Source organism: Schistocerca gregaria, chromosome 11, assembly GCF_023897955.1.
Source record: "Schistocerca gregaria isolate iqSchGreg1 chromosome 11, iqSchGreg1.2, whole genome shotgun sequence".
NCBI lineage: Eukaryota > Metazoa > Arthropoda > Insecta > Orthoptera > Acrididae > Schistocerca > Schistocerca gregaria.
In genome coordinates this window covers 8,815,407-8,841,844 of record NC_064930.1, presented here as the reverse complement: position 1 = coordinate 8,841,844, position 26,438 = coordinate 8,815,407, and positions in this window count along the sequence as shown.

Here is a 26,438-nt window from a genome sequence, read left to right as displayed (position 1 = left end):
TGTTGATGAAACACAGAATTTGCATCGGGAGTGAATACAACAGTCACCATCCGCACTTTCCTCCATGGGAGTAATGTCTGAAACAGTATACGGTTTAATCGTTCGCATTAAGACCAGTAGTAGTTTCTGATGTACATCTGCAGACAATCTGTAATCTGTGGAATATCAGAGTGTTGATGAAACACAGAAATTGCATCGGGATTGAATACAACAGTCACCAACAGCACTTTCCTCATAATGAGTAACGTCTGAAACAGTCTACGCTTTGATTGTTCCCTGGAAGACCAGTAGTAGTTTCCGATGCACATCTGGAGGCATTCTGTAATCTGTGGACTTTCAAAGTGTTGATGAAACACAGATATTGCATCGGGGTTGAATACAACAGTCACCATGCACACTTTCCTTCATGGGAGTAATGTGTCAAACAGTCTACGATTTCATCGTTCCCAGGAAGACCAGTAGTAGTTTCCGATGCACATCTGGAGGCAATCTGTAATCTGTGGACCACCTGAGAGTTGACGAAAAACAGAAATAGCATCGGGATTGAATACAACAGTCACCATGCGCAATTTACTCCATGGGAGTAATGTCTGAAACAGTCTCCGCTTTGATCGTTCCCTGGAAGACCAGTAGTAGTCTCCGATGCACATCTGGAGGCATTCTGTAATCTGTGGACTATCAGAGTGTTGTTGCAACACAGAATTGGCATCGGGATTGAATACAACAGTCACCTTGCGCACTTTCCTCCATTGGAGTAATGTCTCAAAGAGTGTACGCTTTGATCATTCCCTGGAAGACCAGTGGTAGTTTCCGATGCACATCTGGAGGCATTCTGTAATCTGTGGACTATCAGAGTGTTGATGAAACAAAGAAATTGCATGGGGATTGAATACAACAGTCAATATTCGCACTTTCCTCCATTGGAAAAATGTCTCAAACAGTATACGCTTTGATCGTTCCCTGGAAGAATTGTAGTAGATTCCGATGCACATCTGGAGGCATTCTGTAATCTGTGGACCATCGGAGCGTTGATGAAACACAGAAATTGCATCGGGATTGAATACAACAGTCACCATGCGCACTTTCCTCCATTGGAGTAATGTCTCAAAGAGTGTTCGCTTTGATCATTCCCTGGAAGACCAGTGGTAGTTTCCGATGCACATCTGGAGGCATTCTGTAATCTGTGGACTATCAGAGTGTTGATGAAACAAAGAAATTGCATGGGGATTGAATACAACAGTCACCATGCGCACTTTCCTCAATGGGAGTAATGTCTCAAACAGTCTACGCTTTGATCGTTCCCTGGAACACCAGTAGTAGTTTCCGATGCACATCTGGACGCATTCTGTAACCTGTGGACTATCAGAGTGTTGTTGCAACACAGAATTGGCATCGGGATTGAATACAACAGTCACCATGCGCACTTTCCTCCATGGGGTAATGTCTCAAACAGTCTACGCTTTGATCGTTCCCTGGAAGTCCAGTGGTAGTTTCCGATGCACATCTGGAGGCATTCTGTAATCTGTGGATTATCAGAGTGTTGATGAAACACAGAAATTGCATCGGGATTGAATACAACAGTCACCAACAGCACTTTCCTCATTGGGAGTAACGTCTGAAACAGTCTACGCTTTGATCGTTCCCTGGAAGACCAGTAGTAGCTTCCGATGCACATCTGGAGGCATTCTGTAATCTGTGTACCTTCAAAGTGTTGATGAAACAAAGAAATTGCATCGGGGTTGAATACAACAGTCACCATGCACACTTTCCTTCATGGGAGTAATGTCTCAAACAGTATACGCTTTGATCGTTCCCTGGAAGAATAGTAGTAGATTCCGATGCACATCTGGAGGCATTCTGTAATCTGTGGACTATCGAAGTGTTGATGAAACACAGAAATAGCATCGGGATTGAATACAACAGTCACCATGAGCACTTTCCTCCATTGGAGTAATGTCTCATAGAGTGTACGCTTTGATCATTCCCTGGAAGACCAGTGGTAGTTTCCGATGCACATCTGGAGGCATTCTGTAATCTGTGGACTATCAGAGTGTTGTTGAAACACAGAAATTGCATCGGGATTGAATACAACAGTCACCATGCGCACTTTCCTCCATGGGAGTAATGTTTCAAACAGTCTACGTTTTGATCGTTCCCTGGAAGACCAGTAGTAGTTTCCGGTGCACATCTGGAGGCATTCAGTAATCTGTGAACTATCAGAGTGTTGATGAAACACAGAAATTGCATCGGGATTCAGTACAACAGTCACCATGCGCACTTTTCTTCCACGGGAGTAATGTCTCAATTAGCCTACGCTTTGATCGTTCCCTGGAAGACCAGTAGTAGTTTCCCATGCACATCTGGAGGCAGGCTGTAATCTGTGGACTATCAGACTGTTGATGAAACACAGAAATTGCATCGAGATTGAATACAACAGTCACCATCCGCTCTTTCCTGCATGGGAGTAATGTCTGAAACAGTCTACGCTTTGATCGTTCCCTGGAAGACCAGTAGTAGTTTCCGATGCACATCTGGAGGCAATCTGTAATCTGTAGACCTTCAAAGTGTTGATGAAACACAGAAATTGCATCAGGAGTGAATACAACAGTCACCATCCGCACTTTCCTCCATGGGAGTAACGTCTGAAACAGTCTACGTTTTGATCGTTCCCTGTAAGACCAGTAGCAGATTCCGATGCACATCTGGAGGCATTCTGTAATCTGTGGACCTTCAAAGTGTTGATGAAACACAGAAATTGCATCAGGAGTGAATACAACAATCAGAATGCGCTTTTTCCTCCATGGGAGTAATTCTCAAACTGTCTACGCTTTGATCGTTCCCTGGAAGACCAATAGTAGTTTCCGATGGACATCTGGTGGCATTCTGTAATCGGTGGACTATCAGAGTGTTGATGAAACACAGAAATAGCATGGGGATTGATAACAACAGTCACCATGCGCACTTTCCTCCACGGGAGTAAAGTCTCAAACAGTCTACACTTTGATCGTACCCCGGAAGACCAGTAGTAGTTTCCGATGCACATCTGGAGACAATCTGTGATCTGTGGACTATCCGAGTGTTGATGAAACACAGAAATTGCACGAGATTGAGTACAACAGTCACCATCCACTCTTTCCTCCGTAGGAGTAGTGTCTCAAACAGTCTACGCTTTGATCGTTCCCAGGAAGACCAGTAGTAGCTTCCGATGCACATCTGGAGGCAATCTGTAATCTGTGGACTATCAGAGTGTTGATGAAAAACAGAAATTGCATCAGGATTCAATACAACAGTCACCATGCGCAGATTCCTCCATGGGAGTAATGTCTCAAACAGTCTACGCTTCGATCGTTCCCTGGAAGACCAATAGTAGTTTCCCATGCACATCTGGAGGCATTTTGTAATCTGTGGACTATCAGACTGTTGATGAAAAACAGAAATTGCATCGGGATTGAATACAACAGTCAATATTCGCACTTTCCTTGATGGGAGTAATGTCTCAAACAGCAGACGCTTTGATCGTACCCTGGAAGAACAGTTGTGGTTTCCGATGCTCATCTGGAGGCATTCTGTATTCTGTGGACCATCAGAGTGTTGATGAAACACAGAAATTGCATCGGGATTGAATACAACAGTCACCATGCGCACTTTCCTCCATGGGAGTAATGTATGAAACAGTCTACGATTTGATCGTTCCCTGGAAGACCAGTAGTAGTTTCCGATGCATATCTGGAGGCAATCAATAATCTGTGGCCCTTCAAAGTGTTGATGAAACACAGAAATTGCATCAGGAGTGAATACAACAGTCACCATCCGCACCTTCCTCCATGGGAGTAATGTCTGAAACAGTCTACGGTTTGATCGTTCCCAGGAAGACCAGTAGTAGCTTCCGATGCACGTCTGGATGCATTCTGTAATGTGTGGTCTATCAGAGTGTTGATGACACACAGAAATTGCATCGGGATTCAATACAACAGTCACCATGCGCACTTTCCTCCATGTTAGTAATGTCTCAAACAGTCTACGATTTGATCGTTCCCTGGAAGACCGGTAGTAGTTTCCCATGCACATCTGGAAGGCATTCTGTAATCTGTGGTCTATCAGACTGTTGATGAATCACAGAAATGGCATGGGGATTGAATACAACAGTCACCATGCGCACTTTCCTCCACGGAGTAAAGTCTCAAACAGCATACTCTTTGATCGTTCCCTGAAAGACCAGTAGTAGTTTCTGACGCACATCTGGAGAGAATCTGTAATCTGTGGAATTTCAGATTGTTGATGAAACACAGAAATTGCATCGGGATTGAATACAACATCAACATCCGCACTTTCCTCAATGGGAGTAATGTCTCAAACTGTCTATGCTTTGATCGTCCCCAGGAAGACCAGTAGTAGTTTCCGATGCACATCTGGAGGCAATCTGTAATCTGTGGACTACCAGAGAGTTTATGAAACACAGAAATTGCATCGGGATTCAATACAACAGTCACCATGCGTACTTTTCTTCCACGGGAGTAATGTCTCAATTAGCCTACGCTTTGATCGTTCCCTGGAAGACCAGTAGTAGTTTCCCATGCACATCTGGAGGCAGGCTGTAATCTGTGGACTATCAGACTGTTGATGAAACACAGAAATTGCATCGAGATTGAATACAACAGTCACCATCCGCTCTTTCCTGCATGGGAGTAATGTCTCAAACAGTCTACGCTTTGATTGTTCCCTGGAAGACCAGTAGTAGTTTCCGATGCACATCTGGAGGCATTCTGTAATCTGTGGACTTTCAAAGTGTTGATGAAACACAGATATTGCATCGGGGTTGAATACAACAGTCACCATGCACACTTTCCTTCATGGGAGTAATGTGTCAAACAGTCTACGATTTCATCGTTCCCAGGAAGACCAGTAGTAGTTTCCGATGCACATCTGGAGGCAATCTGTAATCTGTGGACCACCTGAGAGTTGACGAAAAACAGAAATAGCATCGGGATTGAATACAACAGTCACCATGCGCAATTTACTCCATGGGAGTAATGTCTGAAACAGTCTCCGCTTTGATCGTTCCCTGGAAGACCAGTAGTAGTCTCCGATGCACATCTGGAGGCATTCTGTAATCTGTGGACTATCAGAGTGTTGTTGCAACACAGAATTGGCATCGGGATTGAATACAACAGTCACCATGCGCACTTTCCTCCATTGGAGTAATGTCTCAAAGAGTGTACGCTTTGATCATTCCCTGGAAGACCAGTGGTAGTTTCCGATGCACATCTGGAGGCATTCTGTAATCTGTTGACTATCAGAGTGTTGATGAAACAAAGAAATTGCATGGGGATTGAATACAACAGTCAATATTCGCACTTTCCTCCATTGGAGTAATGTCTCAAACAGTATACGCTTTGATCGTTCCCTGGAAGAATTGTAGTAGATTCCGATGCACATCTGGAGGCATTCTGTAATCTGTGGACCATCGGAGCGTTGATGAAACACAGAAATTGCATCGGGATTGAATACAACAGTCACCATGCGCACTTTCCTCCATTGGAGTAATGTCTCAAAGAGTGTTCGCTTTGATCATTCCCTGGAAGACCAGTGGTAGTTTCCGATGCACATCTGGAGGCATTCTGTAATCTGTGGACTATCAGAGTGTTGATGAAACAAAGAAATTGCATGGGGATTGAATACAACAGTCACCATGCGCACTTTCCTCAATGGGAGTAATGTCTCAAACAGTCTACGCTTTGATCGTTCCCTGGAACACCAGTAGTAGTTTCCGATGCACATCTGGACGCATTCTGTAATCTGTGGACTATCAGAGTGTTGTTGCAACACAGAATTGGCATCGGGATTGAATACAACAGTCACCATGCGCACTTTCCTCCATGGGAATAATGTCTCAAACAGTCTACGCTTTGATCGTTCCCTGGAAGTCCAGTGGTAGTTTCCGATGCACATCTGGAGGCATTCTGTAATCTGTGGATTATCAGAGTGTTGATGAAACACAGAAATTGCATCGGGATTGAATACAACAGTCACCAACAGCACTTTCCTCATTGGGAGTAAGGTCTGAAACAGTCTACGCTTTGATCGTTCCCTGGAAGACCAGTAGTAGCTTCCGATGCACATCTGGAGGCATTCTGTAATCTGTGAACCTTCAAAGTGTTGATGAAACAAAGAAATTGCATCGGGGTTGAATACAACAGTCACCATGCACACTTTCCTTCATGGGAGTAATGTCTCAAACAGTATACGCTTTGATCGTTCCCTGGAAGAATAGTAGTAGATTCCGATGCACATCTGGAGGCATTCTGTAATCTGTGGACTATCGAAGTGTTGATGAAACACAGAAATAGCATCGGGATTGAATACAACAGTCACCATGAGCACTTTCCTCCATTGGAGTAATGTCTCATAGAGTGTACGCTTTGATCATTCCCTGGAAGACCAGTGGTAGTTTCCGATGCACATCTGGAGGCATTCTGTAATCTGTGGACTATCAGAGTGTTGTTGAAACACAGAAATTGCATCGGGATTGAATACAACAGTCACCATGCGCACTTTCCTCCATGGGAGTAATGTTTCAAACAGTCTACGTTTTGATCGTTCCCTGGAAGACCAGTAGTAGTTTCCGGTGCACATCTGGAGGCATTCAGTAATCTGTGAACTATCAGAGTGTTGATGAAACACAGAAATTGCATCGGGATTCAGTACAACAGTCACCATGCGCACTTTTCTTCCACGGGAGTAATGTCTCAATTAGCCTACGCTTTGATCGTTCCCTGGAAGACCAGTAGTAGTTTCCCATGCACATCTGGAGGCAGGCTGTAATCTGTGGACTATCAGACTGTTGATGAAACACAGAAATTGCATCGAGATTGAATACAACAGTCACCATCCGCTCTTTCCTGCATGGGAGTAATGTCTGAAACAGTCTACGCTTTGATCGTTCCCTGGAAGACCAGTAGTAGTTTCCGATGCACATCTGGAGGCAATCTGTAATCTGTAGACCTTCAAAGTGTTGATGAAACACAGAAATTGCATCAGGAGTGAATACAACAGTCACCATCCGCACTTTCCTCCATGGGAGTAACGTCTGAAACAGTCTACGTTTTGATCGTTCCCTGTAAGACCAGTAGCAGATTCCGATGCACATCTGGAGGCATTCTGTAATCTGTGGACCTTCAAAGTGTTGATGAAACACAGAAATTGCATCAGGAGTGAATACAACAATCAGAATGCGCTTTTTCCTCCATGGGAGTAATTCTCAAACTGTCTACGCTTTGATCGTTCCCTGGAAGACCAATAGTAGTTTCCGATGGACATCTGGTGGCATTCTGTAATCGGTGGACTATCAGAGTGTTGATGAAACACAGAAATAGCATGGGGATTGATAACAACAGTCACCATGCGCACTTTCCTCCACGGGAGTAAAGTCTCAAACAGTCTACGCTTTGATCGTACCCCGGAAGACCAGTAGTAGTTTCCGATGCACATCTGGAGACAATCTGTGATCTGTGGACTATCCGAGTGTTGATGAAACACAGAAATTGCACGAGATTGAGTACAACAGTCACCATCCACTCTTTCCTCCGTAGGAGTAGTGTCTCAAACAGTCTACGCTTTGATCGTTCCCAGGAAGACCAGTAGTAGCTTCCGATGCACATCTGGAGGCAATCTGTAATCTGTGGACTATCAGAGTGTTGATGAAAAACAGAAATTGCATCAGGATTCAATACAACAGTCACCATGCGCAGATTCCTACATGGGAGTAATGTCTCAAACAGTCTACGCTTCGATCGTTCCCTGGAAGACCAATAGTAGTTTCCCATGCACATCTGGAGGCATTTTGTAATCTGTGGACTATCAGACTGTTGATGAAAAACAGAAATTGCATCGGGATTGAATACAACAGTCAATATTCGCACTTTCCTTGATGGGAGTAATGTCTCAAACAGCAGACGCTTTGATCGTACCCTGGAAGAACAGTTGTGGTTTCCGATGCTCATCTGGAGGCATTCTGTATTCTGTGGACCATCAGAGTGTTGATGAAACACAGAAATTGCATCGGGATTGAATACAACAGTCACCATGCGCACTTTCCTCCATGGGAGTAATGTATGAAACAGTCTACGATTTGATCGTTCCCTGGAAGACCAGTAGTAGTTTCCGATGCATATCTGGAGGCAATCAATAATCTGTGGCCCTTCAAAGTGTTGATGAAACACAGAAATTGCATCAGGAGTGAATACAACAGTCACCATCCGCACCTTCCTCCATGGGAGTAATGTCTGAAACAGTCTACGGTTTGATCGTTCCCAGGAAGACCAGTAGTAGCTTCCGATGCACGTCTGGATGCATTCTGTAATGTGTGGTCTATCAGAGTGTTGATGACACACAGAAATTGCATCGGGATTCAATACAACAGTCACCATGCGCACTTTCCTCCATGGGAGTAATGCTCAAACAGTCTACGCTTTGATCGTTCCCTGGAAGACCAATAGTAGTTTCCGATGTACATCAGGTGGCATTCTGTAACCTCCGGACTATCAGAGTGATGATGAAACACAGAAATTTCATGGGGATTGATAACAACAGTCACCATGCGCACCTTCCTCCACGGGAGTAATGTCTCAAACAGTCTACGCTTTGATCGTTCCCTGGAAGACCAGTAGTAGTTTCCTATGCACATCTGTGGACAATCTGTAATCTGTGGACTATCAGAGTGTTGATGAAACACAGAAATTGCATCGGGATTGAATACAACAGTCACCATGCGCACTTTCCTCCATAAGAGTAATGTCTGAAACAGTCTACGCTTTGATCGTTCCCTGGAAGACCTGTAGTAGTTTCCGAAGCAGATGTAGAGGCGTTCCATTATCTGTGGACCGAGCTGATGAAACATAGAAATTGCATCGGGATTGAATACAACAGGCACCATGCGGAATTTTCTCCATGGGAAAAATGTCACAGACTGTATATGATTTGATCGATTCCTGATAGACCAGTAGTAGTTTCCGGTGCAAATGTGAAGGCAATCTGTAATCTGTGGACCTTCAAAGTGTTGATGAAACACAGAAATTGCATCAGGTGTGAATACAACAGTCAATATTCGCACTTTCCTCCATGGGAGTAATGTCTCAAACAGCATACGCTTTGATCGTTCCCTGGAAGAGCAGTAGTAGTTTCTGATGCACATCTGGAAGCATTCTGTAATCTGTGGACTATCAGAGTGTTGATAAAACTCAGAAATTACATCGGCATTGAATACAACAGTCACCATGCGCACTTTCCTCCACGGGAGTAAAGTCTCAAACAGTCTACGCTTTGATCGTTCCCCGGAAGACCAGTAGTAGTTTCCGATGCACATCTGGAGACAATCTGTGATCTGTGGACTATCCGAGTGTTGATGAAACACAGAAATTGCACGAGATTGAGTACAACAGTCACCATCCACTCTTTCCTCCGTAGGAGTAGTGTCTCAAACAGTCTACGCTTTGATCGTTCCCAGGAAGACCAGTAGTAGCTTCCGATGCACATCTGGAGGCAATCTGTAATCTGTGGACTTTCAGAGTGTTGATGAAAAACAGAAATGGCATTGGGATTGATAACAACAGACACCATGCGCACTTTCCTCCATGGGAGTAATGTCTAAATCAGTCTACGCTTTGATCGTTCCCTGGACGACCAGTAGTAGTTTAACATGCACATCTGGATGCATTCTGTAATCTGTGGACTATCAGACTGTTGATGAAACACAGAAATGGCATCGGGATCGAATACAACACTCAATATTCGCACTTTCCTCCATGGGAGTAATGTCTCAAACAGCATACGCTTTGATCGTTCCCTGGAAGAACAGTAGTAGTTTCCGATGCACATATGGAGGCAATCTGTACTCTGTGGACTATCTGAGTGTTGATGAAACACAGAAATTGCATCGGGATTGAATACAACAGTCTCCATGCGCACTTTCCTCCATAGGTGTAATGTCTGAAACAGTCAACGCTTTGAACGTTCCCTGGAAGACCAGTAGTAGTTTCAGATGCACATCTGGAGGCATTTTGTAATCTGTGGACTATCAGACTGTTGATGAAAAACAGAAATTGCATCGGGATTGAATACAACAGTCAATATTCGCACTTTCCTTGATGGGAGTAATGTCTCAAACAGCAGACGCTTTGATCGTACCCTGGAAGAACAGTTGTGGTTTCCGATACTCATCTGGAGGCATTCTTTATTCTGTGGACTATCAGAGTGTTGATGAAACACAGAAATTGCATCGGGATTGAATACAACAGTCACCATGCGCACTTTCCTCCATGGGAGTAATGTATGAAATAGTCTACGATTTGATCGTTCCCTGGAAGACCAGTAGTAGTTTCCGATGCACATCTGGAGGCAATCAATAATCTGTGGCCCTTCAAAGTGTTGATGAAACACTGAAATTGCATCAGGAGTGAATACAACAGTCACCATCCGCACTTTCCTCCATGGGAGTAATGTCTGAAACAGTCTACGGCTTGATCGTTCCCAGGAAGACCAGTAGTAGTTTCCGATGCACATCTGGAGGCATTCTGTAATCTGTGCACTATCAGAGTGTAGATGACACACAGAAATTGCATCGGGATTCAATATAACAGTCACCATGCGCACTTTCCTCCATGTTAGTAATGTCTCAAACAGTCTACGATTTGATCGTTCCCTGGAAGACCGGTAGTAGTTTCCCATGCACATCTGGAGGCATTCTGTAATCTGTGGTCTATCAGACTGTTGATGAAACACAGAAATGCCATGGGGATTGAATACAACAGTCACCATGCGCACTTTCCTCCACGGAGTAATGTCTCAAACAGCATACGCTTTGATCGTTCCCTGAAAGACCAGTATTGGTTTCCGATGCACATCTGGAGAGAATCTGTAATCTGTGGACTTTCAGACTGTTGATGAAACACAGAAATTGCATCGGGATTGAATACAACAGTCACCAATCGCACTTTCCTCCTAGGGAGTAATGTCTCAAACAGTCTACGCTTTGATCGTTCCCAGGAAGACCAGTAGTAGTTTCGGATGCACATCTGGAGGCAATCTGTAATCTCTGAACTGTCAGAGTGTTGATGAAACACAGAAATTGCATCGAGATTTAATACAACAGTAAAAATCCGCACTTTCCTCCAAGGGAGTAATGTCTGAAACAGCCTACGCTTTGATCGTTCCCTGGAAGACCAGTAGTAGTTTCCGATGCACATCTGGAGGCAATCTGTAATCTGTGGACCTTCAAAGAGTTGATGAAACACAGAAATTGCATCAGGAGTGAATACAACAGACACCATCCGCACTTTCCTCCATGGGAGTAATGTCTGAAACAGTCTACGGTTTGATCGTTCCAAGGAAGACCAGTAGTAGTTTCCGATGCACATCTGGAGACAATCTGTAATCTGTGGACTATCAGAGTGTTTATGAAATACAGAAATTGCATCGGGATTGAATACAACAGTCACCATCCACACTTTCCTCCATGGGAGTAACGTCTGAAACAGTCTACGCTTTGATCGTTCCCTGCAAGACCAGTAGTAGATTCCGATGCACATCGGGAGGCATTCTGTAATCTGTGGACCTTCAAAGTGTTGATGAAACACAGAAATTGCATCGGGATTGAATACAACAGTATCCATGCACACTTTCCTCCTTTGGGAGTAATATCTCAAACAGCCTACTCTTTGATCATTCCCATGACAAACAGTAGTAGTTTCCCATGCACATCTGGAGGCATTCTGTAATCTGTGGATTATCAGACTGTTGATGAAACACAGAAATTGCATCGGGATTGAATACAACAGTCCATATTCGCTCTTTCCTCCATGGGAGTAATGTGTCAAACAGCATACGCTTTGATCGTTCCCTGGAAGACCAGTAGTAGTTTCCAATGCACATCTGGAGGAATTCTGTAATCTGTGGACTATCAGAGTGTTGATGAAACACATAAAATTGCATCGGGATTGAATACAACAGTCACCATACGCACTTTCCTCCATAGGAGTAATGTCTGAAACAGTCTACGCTTTGATCGTTCGCTGGAAGACCAGTAGTAGTTTTCGATGCACATCTAGAGGCATTCTGTAATCTGTGGGCTATCAGAGTGTTGAGGAAAACATAAATTCCATCGGGATTGAATACAACAGACACCATACGCACTTTCCTCCATGGGAGTAATTCTCAAACAGTCTAAGCTTTGATCGTTCCCTGGAAGACCAATAGTGGTTTCCGATGCACATTTGGTGGCATTCTGTAATCTGTGGACTATCAGAGTGTTGATGAACCACAGAAATAGCATGGGGATTGATAACAGCAGTCACCATGCGCACTTTCCTCCACGGGAGTAAGGTCTCAAACAGTCTACGCTATCATCGTTCCCTGGAAGACCAGTAGTAGTTTCCGATGCACATCTGGAGACAATCTGTGATCTGTGGACTATCCGAGTGTTAATGAAACACAGAAATTGCATCGTGATTGAATACAACAGTCACCATCCGCATTTTCCTCCATAGGAGTAATGTCTCAAACAGTCTAAGCTTTGATCGTTCCCAGGAAGACCAGTAGTAGCTTCCGATGCACATATGGAGGCAATCTGTAATCTGTGGACTATCAGAGTGTTGATGAAACACAGAAATTGCATCGGGATTGAATACAAAAGTCAGCATGCGCACTTTCCTCCATGGGAGTAATCCCTGAAACAGTCTACGGTTTGATCGTTCCAGGACGACCAGTAGTAGTTTCCGATGCACATCTGGAGACAATCTGCAAATCTGTGGACTACCAGAGTGTTGATGAAATACAGAAATTGCATCGGGATTGAATACAACATTCACCATCCGCACTTTCCTCCGTGGGAGTAACGTCTGAAGCAGTCTACGCTTTAATCTTTCCCAGAAAGACCAGTAGTAGTTTCCGATGCACATGTGGAGGAATTCTGAAACCCGTGGACTATCAGAGTGTTGATGAAACACAGAAATTGCATCGGAATTCAATACAACAGTCACCATGCGCACTTTCCTCCATGGGAGTAATATCTCAAACAGTCTACGCTTCGATCGTTCCCTGGAAGACCAGTAGTCGTTTCCCATGCACATCTGGAGGCATTTTGTAATCTGTGGACTATCAGACTGTTGATGAAAAACTGAAATTGCATCGGGATTGAATACAACAGTAAACATCCGCACTTTCCTCCAAGGGAGTAATGTCTGAAACAGTCTACGCTTTGATCGTTCCCTGGAAGACCAGTAGTAGTTTCCGATGCACATCTGGAGGCAATCTGTAATCTGTGGACCTTCAAAGAGTTGATGAAACACAGAAATTGCATCAGGAGTGAATACAACAGACACCATCCGCACTTTCCTCCATGGGAGTAATGTCTGAAACAGTCTACGGTTTGATCGTTCCAAGGAAGACCAGTGGTAGTTTCCGATGCACATCTGGAGACAATCTGTAATCTGTGGACTATCAGAGTGTTTATGAAATACCGAAATTGCATCGGGATTGAATACAACAGTCACCATCCACACTTTCCTCCATGGGAGTAACGTCTGAAACAGTCTACGCTTTGATCGTTCCCTGCAAGACCAGTAGTAGATTCCGATGCACATCGGGAGGCATTCTGTAATCTGTGGACCTTCAAAGTGTTGATGAAACACAGAAATTGCATCGGGATTGAATACAACAGTATCCATGCACACTTTCCTCCTTTGGGAGTAATATCTCAAACAGCCTACTCTTTGATCATTCCCATGACAAACAGTAGTAGTTTCCCATGCACATCTGGAGGCATTCTGTAATCTGTGGATTATCAGACTGTTGATGAAACACAGAAATTGCATCGGGATTGAATACAACAGTCCATATTCGCTCTTTCCTCCATGGGAGTAATGTGTCAAACAGCATACGCTTTGATCGTTCCCTGGAAGACCAGTAGTAGTTTCCAATGCACATCTGGAGGAATTCTGTAATCTGTGGACTATCAGAGTGTTTATGAAACACATAAAATTGCATCGGGATTGAATACAACAGTCACCATACGCACTTTCCTCCATAGGAGTAATGTCTGAAACAGTCTACGCTTTGATCGTTCGCTGGAAGACCAGTAGTAGTTTTCGATGCACATCTAGTGGCATTCTGTAATCTGTGGGCTATCAGAGTGTTGAGGAAAACATAAATTCCATCGCGATTGAATACAACAGACACCATACGCACTTTCCTCCATGGGAGTAATTCTCAAACAGTCTAAGCTTTGATCGTTCCCTGGAAGACCAATAGTAGTTTCCGATGCACATCTGGTGGCATTCTGTAATCTGTGGACTATCAGAGTGTTGATGAACCACAGAAATAGCATGGGGATTGATAACAGCAGTCACCATGCGCACTTTCCTCCACGGGAGTAATGTCTCAAACAGTCTACGCTTTCATCGTTCCCTGGAAGATGAGTAGTAGTTTCCGATGCACATCTGGAGACAATCTGTGATCTGTGGACTATCCGAGTGTTAATGAAACACAGAAATCGCATCGTGATTGAATACAACAGTCACCATCCGCATTCTCCTTCATAGGAGTAATGTCTCAAACAGTCTACGCTTTGATCGTTCCCAGGAAGACCAGTAGTAGTTTCCCATGCACATCTGGAGGTATTTTGTAATCTGTTGAGTATAAGAGTGTTGATGAAACACAGATATGGCATGGGGATTGATAACAACAGTCACCATGCGCACTTTCCTCCATGGGAGTAATGTATGAAACAGCCTACGATTTGATCGTTCCCTGGAAGACCAGTAGTTGTTTCCGATGCACATCTGGAGGCAATCTATAATCTGTGGCCCTTCAAAGTGTTGATGAAACACAGATATTGCATCAGGAGTGAATACAACAGTCACCATCGGCACTTTCCTCCATGGGAGTAATGTCTGAAACAGTCTACGGTTTGATCGTTCCCAGGAAGACCAGTAGTAGTTTCCGATGCAGATCTGGAGACAATCTGTTATCTGTGGACTATCAGAGTGTTGATGAAACACAGAAATAGCATCGGGATTGATTACAACAGTCACCATGCGCACTTTCCTCCATAGGAGTAATGTCTGAAACAGTCTCCGCTTTGATCATTCCCTGGAAGGCCAGTAGTAGTTTCTGAAGCACATCTGGAGGCATTCTGTAATCTGTGGACTATCAGAGTGTTGATGAAACAAAGAAATTGCATCGGGAATGAATACAACAGTCACCATGCGCACTTTCCTCCATAGGAGTAATGTCTGAAACAGTCTACGCTTTGATCGTTCCCTGGAAGACCAGTATTAGTTTCCGTTGCACATCTGGAGGCATTCTGTAAACTGTGGACTATCAGAGTGTTGATGAAACACAGAAATTGCATCGGGATTGAATACAACAGTCACCATGCGCACTTTCCTCCATGGGAGTAATTTTCAAACAGTCTACGTTTTGATCGTTCCCTGGAAGACCAATAGTAGTTTCCGATGCACATCTGGTGGAATTCTGTAATCTGTGGACTATCAGAGTGTTGATGAAATACAGAAATAGCATGGGGATTGATAACAACAGTCACCATGCGCACTTTCCTCCATGGGAGTAATGTCTGAAACAGACTACGCTTTGATCGTTCCCTGGAAGACCAGTAGTAGCTTCTGATGCACATCTGGAGACAATCTGCAAATCTGTGGACTATCAGAGTGTTGATGAAACACAGAAATTGAATCGGGACTGAATACAACTGTAAACATGCGCACTTTCCTCCATAGGAGTAATGTCTGAAACAGTCTACGATATGATCGTTCCCTGGAAGACCAGTAGTAGTTTCCGATGCACATCTGGAGGCAATCTGTAATCTGTGGTCTATCAGAGTGTTGATGAAACACAGAAATTGCATCGGGATTCAATACAACAGTCACCATGAGCACTTTCCTCCATGGGAGTAATGTCTCAAACAGTCTTCGCTTTGATCGATCCCTGGAAGACCAGGAGTAGTTTCCCATGCACATTTGGAGGCATTGTGTAATCTGTGCACTATCAGACTGTTGATGAAACACAGAAATTGCATCGGGATGGAATACAACAGTCAATATTCGCTCTTTCCTATATGGGAGTAAAGTCTCTAACAGCATACGCTTTGATCGTTCCCTGGAAGAACAGTAGTAGTTTCTTATGCACATCTGGAAGCATTCTGTAATCTGTGAACTATCAGAGTGTTGATGAAACCCAGAAATTGCATCGGGATTGAATACAACTGTCACCATTAGCACTTTCCTCCATGGGAGTAATTCTCAAACAGTCTACGCTTTGATCGTTCCCTGGAAGACCAATATTAGTTTCCGATGCACATCTGCTGGAATTCTGTAATCTGTTGACTATCAGAGTGTTGATGAAACACAGAAATGGCATGGGGATTGATAACAACAGACACCATGGGCACTTTCCTCCACGGGAGTAGTGTCTCAAACAGTCTACGCTTTGATCGTTCCCTGGAAGACCAGTAGTAGCTTCCGATGCACATCTGGAGGCATTCTGTAGTCTGTGGACTATCAGAGTGTTGATGAAACACAGAAATTCCATCGTGATTGAATACAACAGTCACCATGCGCACTTTCCTCCATTGGAGTAATGTCTGAAACAGTCTACGCTTTGATCGTTCTCTGGAAGACCAGTAGTAGTTTCCGATGCAAATCTGGAGGCATTCTGTAATCTGTGGACTATCAGTGTGTTGATGAAACACAGAAATTCCATCGGGATTGAATACAACAGTCACCATGCGCACTTTCCTCCACGGGAGTAATGTCTCAAACAGTCTACGGTTTGATCGTTCCAGGAAGATCAGTAGTAGTTTCCGAAGCACATCTGGAGACAATCTGCAAAACTGTGGACTATCAGAGTGTTGATGAAACACAGAAATTTAATCGGGATTGAATACAACTGTAAACATGCGCACTTTCCTCCATAGGAGTAATGTCTGACACAGTCTACGATATGATCGTTCCCCGGAAGACCAGTAGTAGTTTTCGATGCACATCTGGAGGCAATCTGTAATCTTTGGACCTTCAAAGTGTTGATGAAACACAGAAATTGCATCAGGAGTGAATACAACAGTCACCATCCGAACTTTCCTCCATGGGAGTAATGTCTGAAACAGTCTACGGTTTGATCGTTCCCAGGAAGACTAGTAGTAGTTTCCGATTCACATCTGGAGACAATCTGTAATCTGTGGACTATCAGAGTGATCATGAAATACAGAAATTACATCGGGATTGAATACAACAGTCACCATGAGGACACTCCTCCATGGGAGTTATGTCTCAAACAGTCTACGCTTTGATCGTTCCCTGGAAGACCAGTTGTAATTTGCGATGCACATCTGGACGAATTCTGTAATCTGTAGACCTTCAAAGTGTTGATGAAACACAGAAATTGCATCGGGAATGAATACAACAGTCACCATGCGCACTTTCCTCCATAGGAGTAATGTCTGAAACAGTCTACGCTTTGATCGTTCCCTGGAAGACCAGTATTAGTTTCCGTTGCACATCTGGAGGCATTCTGTAAACTGTGGACTATCAGAGTGTTGATGAAACACAGAATTTGCATCGGGATTGAATACAACAGTCACCATGCGCACTTTCCTCCATGGGAGTAATTCTCAAACAGTCTACGCTTTGATCGTTCCCTGGAAGACCAATAGTAGTTTCCGATGCACATCTGGTGGAATTCTGTAATCTGTGGACTATCAGAGTGTTGATGAAACACAGAAATTGCATCGGGATTGAATACAACAGTCACCATGCGCACTTTCCTATATGGGAGTAATTCTCAAACAGTCTACGCTTTGATCGTTCCCTGGAAGACCAATAGTAGTTTCCGATGCACATCTGGTGGAATTCTGTAATCTGTGGACTATCAGAGTGTTGATGAAATACAGAAATAGCATGGGGATTGATAACAACAGTCACCATGCGCACTTTCCTCCATGGGAGTAATGTCTGAAACAGACTACGCTTTGATCGTTCCCTGGAAGACCAGTAGTAGCTTCTGATGCACATCTGGAGACAATCTGCAAATCTGTGGACTATCAGAGTGTTGATGAAACACAGAAATTGAATCGGGACTGAATACAACTGTAAACATGCGCACTTTCCTCCATAGGAGTAATGTCTGGAAAAGTCTACGATATGATCGTACCCTGGAAGACCAGTAGTACTTTCCGATGCACATCTGGAGGCAATCTGTAATCTGTGGTCTATCAGAGTGTTGATGAAACACAGAAATTGCATCGGGATTCAATACAACAGTCACCATGAGCACTTTCCTCCATGGGAGTAATGTCTCAAACAGTCTACGCTTTGATCGATCCCTGGAAGACCAGTAGTAGTTTCCCATGCACATTTGGAGGCATTGTGTAATCTGTGCACTATCAGACTGTTGATGAAACACAGATATTGCATCGGGATGGAATACAACAGTCAATATTCGCTCTTTCCTATATGGGAGTAAAGTCTCTAACAGCATACGCTTTGATCGTTCCCTGGAAGAACAGTAGTAGTTTCTGATGCACATCTGGAAGCATTCTGTAATCTGTGAACTATCAGAGTGTTGATGAAACCCAGAAATTGCATCGGGATTGAATACAACTGTCACCATTAGCACTTTCCTCCATGGGAGTAATTCTCAAACAGTCTACGCTTTGATCGTTCCCTGGAAGACCAATATTAGTTTCCGATGCACATCTGCTGGAATTCTGTAATCTGTTGACTATCAGAGTGTTGATGAAACACAGAAATGGCATGGGGATTGATAACAACAGACACCATGGGCACTTTCCTCCACGGGAGTAGTGTCTCAAACAGTCTACGCTTTGATCGTTCCCTGGAAGACCAGTAGTAGCTTCCGATGCACATCTGGAGGCATTCTGTAATCTGTGGACTATCAGAGAGTTGATGAAACACAGAAATTCCATCGTGATTGAATACAACAGTCACCATGCGCACTTTCCTCCATTGGAGTAATGTCTGAAACAGTCTACGCTTTGATCGTTCTCTGGAAGACCAGTAGTAGTTTCCGATGCAAATCTGGAGGCATTCTGTAATCTGTGGACTATCAGTGTGTTGATGAAACACAGAAATTCCATCGGGATTGAATACAACAGTCACCATGCGCACTTTCCTCCACGGGAGTAATGTCTCAAACAGTCTACGGTTTGATCGTTCCAGGAAGATCAGTAGTAGTTTCCGAAGCACATCTGGAGACAATCTGCAAAACTGTGGACTATCAGAGTGTTGATGAAACACAGAAATTTAATCGGGATTGAATACAACTGTAAACATGCGCACTTTCCTCCATAGGAGTAATGTCTGACACAGTCTACGATATGATCGTTCCCCGGAAGGCCAGTAGTAGTTTCCGGTGCACATCTGGAGGCAATCTGTAATCTTTGGACCTTCAAAGTGTTGATGAAACACAGAAATTGCATCAGGAGTGAATACAACAGTTACCATCCGAACTTTCCCCCATGGGAGTAATGTCTGAAACAGTCTACGGTTTGATCGTTCCCAGGAAGACTAGTGGTAGTTTCCGATTCACATCTGGAGACAATCTGTAATCTGTGGACTATCAGAGTGATCATGAAATACAGAAATTACATCGGGATTGAATACAACAGTCACCATGAGCACACTCCTCCATGGGAGTTATGTCTCAAACAGTCTACGCTTTGATCGTTCCCTGGAAGACCAGTATTAGTTTCCGTTGCACATCTGGAGGCATTCTGTAAACTGTGGACTATCAGAGTGTTGATGAAACACAGAATTTGCATCGGGATTGAATACAACAGTCACCATGCGCACTTTCCTCCATGGGAGTAATTCTCAAACAGTCTACGCTTTGATCGTTCCCTGGAAGACCAATAGTAGTTTCCGATGCACATCTGGTGGAATTCTGTAATCTGTGGACTATCAGAGTGTTGATGAAACACAGAAACTGTATCGGGATTGAATACAGCAGTCACAATCCACACTTTCCTCCATAGGAGTAATGTCTGAAACTGTCTACACTTTGATCGTTCCCTGGGAGACCAGTAGTAGTTTACGATGCACATGTGTAGGCATTCTGTAATCTGTGGACTATCAGAGTGTTGATGAAACACAGTAATTGCATCAGGATTCAAAACAGCAGTCACCATGCGCAGTTTCCTCCATGGGAGTAACGTCTGAAACAGTCTACGCTTTAGTCGTTCCCTGGAAGACTAGTAGTAGATTCCGATTCACATCTGGAGGCATCTGTAATCTGTGGACCTTCAAAGTGTTGATGAAGCACAGAAATTGCATCGGGATTGAATACAACAGTATCCATACACACTTTCCTCCATGGAAGTAATATCTCAAACAGTCTACGCTTAAATCATTCCCAGGATGACCAGTAGTAGTTTCCCATGCACATCTGGAGGCATTCTGTAATCTGTGGACTATCAGACTGTTGATGAAACACAGAAATTGCATCTTGATTGAATACAACAGTCAATATTCGCTCTTTCCTCCATGGGAGTAATGTCTCAAACAGCATACGCTTTGATCGATCCCTGGAAGACCAGTAGTAGTTTCCGATGCACATCTGGAGGAATTCTGTATTCTGTGGACTATCAGAGTGTTGATGAAACACATAAAATTGCATCGGGATTGAATACAACAGTCACATTGGGCACTTTCCTCCATAGGAATAATATCTGAAACAGTCTACGCTTTGATCGTTCCCTGGAAGACCAGTAGTAGTTTCCTATGCACATCTGAAAGCATTCTGTAATCTGTGGACCTTCAAAGTGTTGATGAAACACAGAAATTGCATCGGGATTGAATACAACAGTCACCATGCGCACTTTCCTCCATGGGAGTAATGTCTCAAACAGTCTACGCATTGATCCTTCCCTGGAACACCAGTAGTAGTTTCCGATGCACATCTGGAGGCATTCTGTAATCTGTGGACTATCATAGTGTTGATGAAACACATAAAATTGCATCGGGATTGAATACAACAGTCACCATGCGAACTTTCCTCCATAGGAGTAATGTCTGAAACAGTCTACGCTTTGATCGTTCCCTGAAAGACCAATAGTAGTTTCCGATGCATATCTGGAGACAATCTGTAATCTGTGGACTATCAGAGTGTTGATGAAACACAGAAATTGCATCGGGATTGAATACAATAGTTACCATCCGCACTTTCCTCCATAGGAGTAATGTCTCAAAGAGTCTACGCTTTGATCGTTCCCAGGAAGACCAGTAGTAGTTTCCGATGCACATCTGGAGGCAATCTGTAATCTGTGGACCTTCAAAGTGTTGATGAAATACAGAAATTGCATCATGAGTGAAAACAACAGTCACCATCCTCACTTTCCTCCATGGGAGTAATGTCTGAAACAGTCTACGATTTGATCGTTCCCTGGAAGACCAGTAGTAGTTTCGATTCACATCTGGAGGCATTCTGTAACCTGTGGACCTTCAAAGTGTTGATGAAACCCAGAAATGGCATGGGGATTGATAACAACTGTCACCAAGCGCACTTTCTTCCATGGGAGTAATGTCTCAAAGAGTGTACGCTTTGATCGTTCCCTGGAAGACCAGTAGTAGTTTCCGATGCACATCTGGAGACATTCTGTAATCTGTTTACTATCGTAGTGTTGTTGAAACACAGAAATAGCATCGGGATTGAATACAACAGTCACCATGCGGACTTTCCTCCATGGTAGTATTGTCTCAAACCGTCTACGCTTTGATCGTTCCCTGGAAGACCAGTAGTAGTTTCCGATGCACATCTGGGGGCATTCTGTAATCTGTGGACTATCAGAGTGTTGTTGAAACACAGAAATTGCATCGGGATTGAATACAACAGTCATCATGCGCACTTTCCTCCATGGGAGTATTGTCTCAAACAGTCTACGCTTTGATCGTTCCCTGGAAGACCAGTAGTAGTTTCGATTCACATCTGGAGGCATTCTGTAATCTGTGGACCTTCAAAGTGTTGATGAAGCACAGTAATGGCATCGGCATTGAATACAACAGTCACCATGAGCACGCTCCTCCATGGGAGTTTTTTTTCAAACAGTCTACGCCTTGATCGTTCCCTCGAAGACCAGTAGTAGTTTCCGATGTTATCTGGAGGCATTCTGTAATCTGTGGACAATCAGAGTGTTGTTGAAACACAGAAATTGCATCGGGATTGAATACAACAGGCACCATGCGTACATTTCTCCATGGGAGTAATGTCTCAAACAGTCTACGCTTTGTTCGTTCAGTGGAAGAACAGTAGTAGTTTCCGATGTATCTGGAGGCATTCTGTAATATGTGGACTATCAGAGTGTTGTTAAAACACAGAAATTGTATCGCGATTTAATACAAGTGTCACCATGAGCACTTTCCTCTATTGGAGTAATGACTCAAACAGTCTACGCTTTCATCGTTCGCAAGAAGTCCAGTAGTAGTTTCCGATGCACATGTGGTGGCATTCTGTAATCTGTGGACTATCAGAGTGTTGTTGAAACACAGAAATTGCATCGGGATTGAATACAACAGTCACCATGCGCACTTTCCTACATGGGAGTAATGTCTCAAACAGTCTAGACTTTGATCGTTCCCTGGAAGACCAGTAGTAGTTTCCGATGGACATCTGTAGGCATTCTGTAATCTGTGGGACTTCAAAGTGTTGACGAAACACAGAAATTGAATCGGGATTGAATACAACAGTCACCATGCGCACTTTCCTCCATGGGAGTAATGTCTCAAACAGTCTACGCATTGATCCTTCCCTGGAACACCAGTAGTAGTTTCCGATGCACATCTGGAGGCATTCTGTAATCTGTGGACTATCATAGTGTTGATGATACTCAGAAATTGCATCGGGATTGAATACAACAGTCACCATGCGAACTTTCCTCCATGGGAGTAATGTCTGAACCAGTCTACGCTTTGATCGTTCCCAGGGAGGCCAGTAGTAGTTTCCGATGCACATCTGGAGGCAATCTGTAACTTGTCTACTATCAGTGTGTTGATCAAACACAGATATTGCATCGGGATTGAATACAACAGGCACCATGCGTACATTTCTCCATGGTAGTAATGTATCAAACTGTCATCGCTATGATCGTTCCCAGTAGACCAGTAATAGTTTCCGATGCACATCTGGAGGCATTCTGTAATCTGTGGACTATCCGAGTGTTGATGAAACACAGAAATTGCATCGGGATAGAATACAACAGGCACCATGCGTACATTTCTCCATGGGAGTAATGTCTCAAACAGTCTACGCTTTGATCGTTCCCTGGAAGACCAGTAGTAGTTTCCGAAGTATCTGGAGGCATTCTGTAATCTGTGGACTGTCAGAGTATTGTTAAAACACAGAAATTATATCGCGATTTAATGCAAGAGTCACCATGAGCACTTTCCTCTATGGGAGTAATGACTCAAACAGTCTACGCTTTCATCGTTCGCAAGAAGACCAGTAGTAGTTTCCGATGCACATGTGGTGGCATTCTGTAATCTGTGGACTATCAGAGTGTTGATGAAACACAGAAATTGTATCGGGATTGACAACAACAGTCACCATGCGCACTTTCCTCCATGTTAGTAATGTCTCAAACAGTCTACGCGTTGATCGTTCCCTGGAAGACCAGTAGTAGTTTCCGATGCACATCTGGAGGCATTCTGTAAATTGTGGACTATCATAGTGTTGATGAAACAGAAATTGCATCGGGATTGAATACAACAGTCTCCATCCGCATTTCCCTCCATGGGAGTAATGTCTCAAACCGTCTACGCTTTTATCGTTCCCAGGAAGACCAGTAGTAGTTTCCGATGCACATCTGGCGGCATTCTGTAATCTGTGGACTATCCGAGTGTTGTTGAAACACAGAAATTGCATCGGGATTGAATACAACAGTCACCATGACCACTTTCCTCCATGGGAGTAATGTCTCAAACCGTCTACGCTTTTTTCGTTCGCTGGAAGACCAATAGTAGTTTCCGATGCACATCTGGTGGCATTCTGTAATCTGTGGACTATCAGAGTGTTGATGAAACACAGAAATGGCATGGGGATTGATAACAACAGTCACCATGCGCACTTTCCTTCACGGGAGTAATGTCTCAAACAGTGTACGCTTTGATCGTTCCCTGGTGGACCAATAGTAGTTTCCGATGCACATCTGGAGACAATGTGTAATATGTGGACTATCAGAGTGTTGATGAAACTCAGAAATTGCATCTTGATTGAATACAACAGTTACCATCTACACTTTCCTCCATAGGAGTAATGTCTCAAGGAGTCTACGCTTTTATCGTTCCCAGGAAGACCAGTAGTAGTTTCCGATGCACATCTGGAGGCAATCTGTGATCTGTGGACCTTCAAAGTGTTGATGAAACACAGAAATTGCATCATGAGTGAAAACAACAGTCACAATCCGCACTTTCTCCATGGGAGTAATGTCTGAAACAGTCTACGATTTGATCGTTCCCTGGAAGACCAGTGGTAGTTTCGATTCACATCTGGAGGCATTCTGTAATCTGTGGACCTTCAAAGTGTTGATGAAACCCAGAAATGGCATGGGGATTGATAACAACAGTCATTAAGCGCACTTTCTTCCATGGGAGTAATGTCTCAAAGAGTGTACGCTTTGATCGTTCCCTCGAAGACCAGTAGTAGTTTCCGATGCACATCTGGGGGCATTGTATAATTTGTGGACTATCAGAGTGTTGTTGAAACACAGAAATTGCATCGGGATTGAATACAACAGTCATCATGCGCACTTTCCTCCATGAGAGTAATGTCTCAAACAGTCTACGCTTTGATCGTTCCCTGGAAGACCAGTAGTAGTTTCGATTCACATCTGGAGGTAATATGTAATCTGTGGACCTTCAAAGTGTTGATGAAACACAGAAATTGCTTCGGCATTGAATGCAACAGTCACCATACGCACCTTCCTACATGGGAGTAATGTCTCAAACAGTCTACGCCTTGATCGTTCCTTGGAAGACCAGTAGTAGTTTCCAATGCACATCTGGAGGCATTCTGTAATCTGTGGTCTATCCGGGTGTTGATGAAGCACAGAAATGGCATCGGCATTGAATACAACAGTCACCATGAGCACGCTCCTCCATGGGAGTTTTTTTTCAAACAGTCTACTCCTTGATCGTTCCCTCGAAGACCAGTAGTAGTTTCCGATGTTATTCGGAGGCAATCTGTAATCTGTGGACAATCAGAGTGTTGTTGAAACACAGAAATTGCATCGCAATTTAGTACAAGAGCCACCATGCACACTTTCCTCCATGGGAGTAATGACTCAAACAGTCTACGCTTTCATCGTTCCCTGGAAGACCAGTAGAAGTTTCCGATGCACATGTGGTGGCGTTCTGTAATCTGTGGACCTTCAAAGTGTTGATGAAGCACAGAAATTGCATCGGGATTGAATACAACAGTCACCATCCGCATTTCCGTCCATGGGAGTAATGTCTCAAACCGTCTACGCTTTGATCGTTCCCAGGAAGACAAGTTGCAGTTTCCGATGCACATCTGGAGGCATTCTGTAATCTGTTTACTATCATACTGTTTTTGAAACACAGAAATTGAATCCGGATTGAATACAACAGTAACCATGCGGACGTCCTCCATGGGAGTAATGTCTCAAACAGTCTACGCTTTGATCGTTCCCTGGAAGACCAGTAGTAGTTTCCGATGCACATCTGGGGGCATTCTGTAATCTGTGGACTATCAGAGTGTTGTTGAAACACAGAAATTGCATCGGGATTGAATACAACAGTCACCATGCGCACTTTCCTACATGGGAGTAATGTCTCAAACAGTCTAGACTTTGATCGTTCCCTGGAAGACCAGTAGTAGTTTCCGATGCACATGTGGTGGCATTCTGTAATCTATGGACTATCAGAGTGTTGATGAAACACAGAAATTGAATCGGGATTGAATACAACAGTCACCATGCGCACTTTCCTCCATGGGAGTAATGTCTCAAAAAGTCTACGCATTGGTCCTTCCCTGGAACACCAGTAGTAGTTTCCGATGCACATCTGGAGGTATTCTGTAATCTGTTTACTATCATAGTGTTGATGATACTCAGTAATTGCATCGGGATTGAATACAACAGTCACCATGCGCACTTTCCTCCATGGGAGTAATGTCTGAAACAGTCTACGCTTTGATCGTTCCCTGGAAGACCTGTAGTAGTTTCCGATGCACATCTGGATGCAATCTGTAATCTGTGGACCTTCAAAGTGTTGATGAAACACAAAAATTGCATCGGGATTGAATACAACAGTAACCATGAACACTTTCCTCCATGGGAGTTATATTTCAAACAGTTCACGCTTTGATCGTTCCCAGGGAGGCCAGTAGTAGTTTCCGATGCA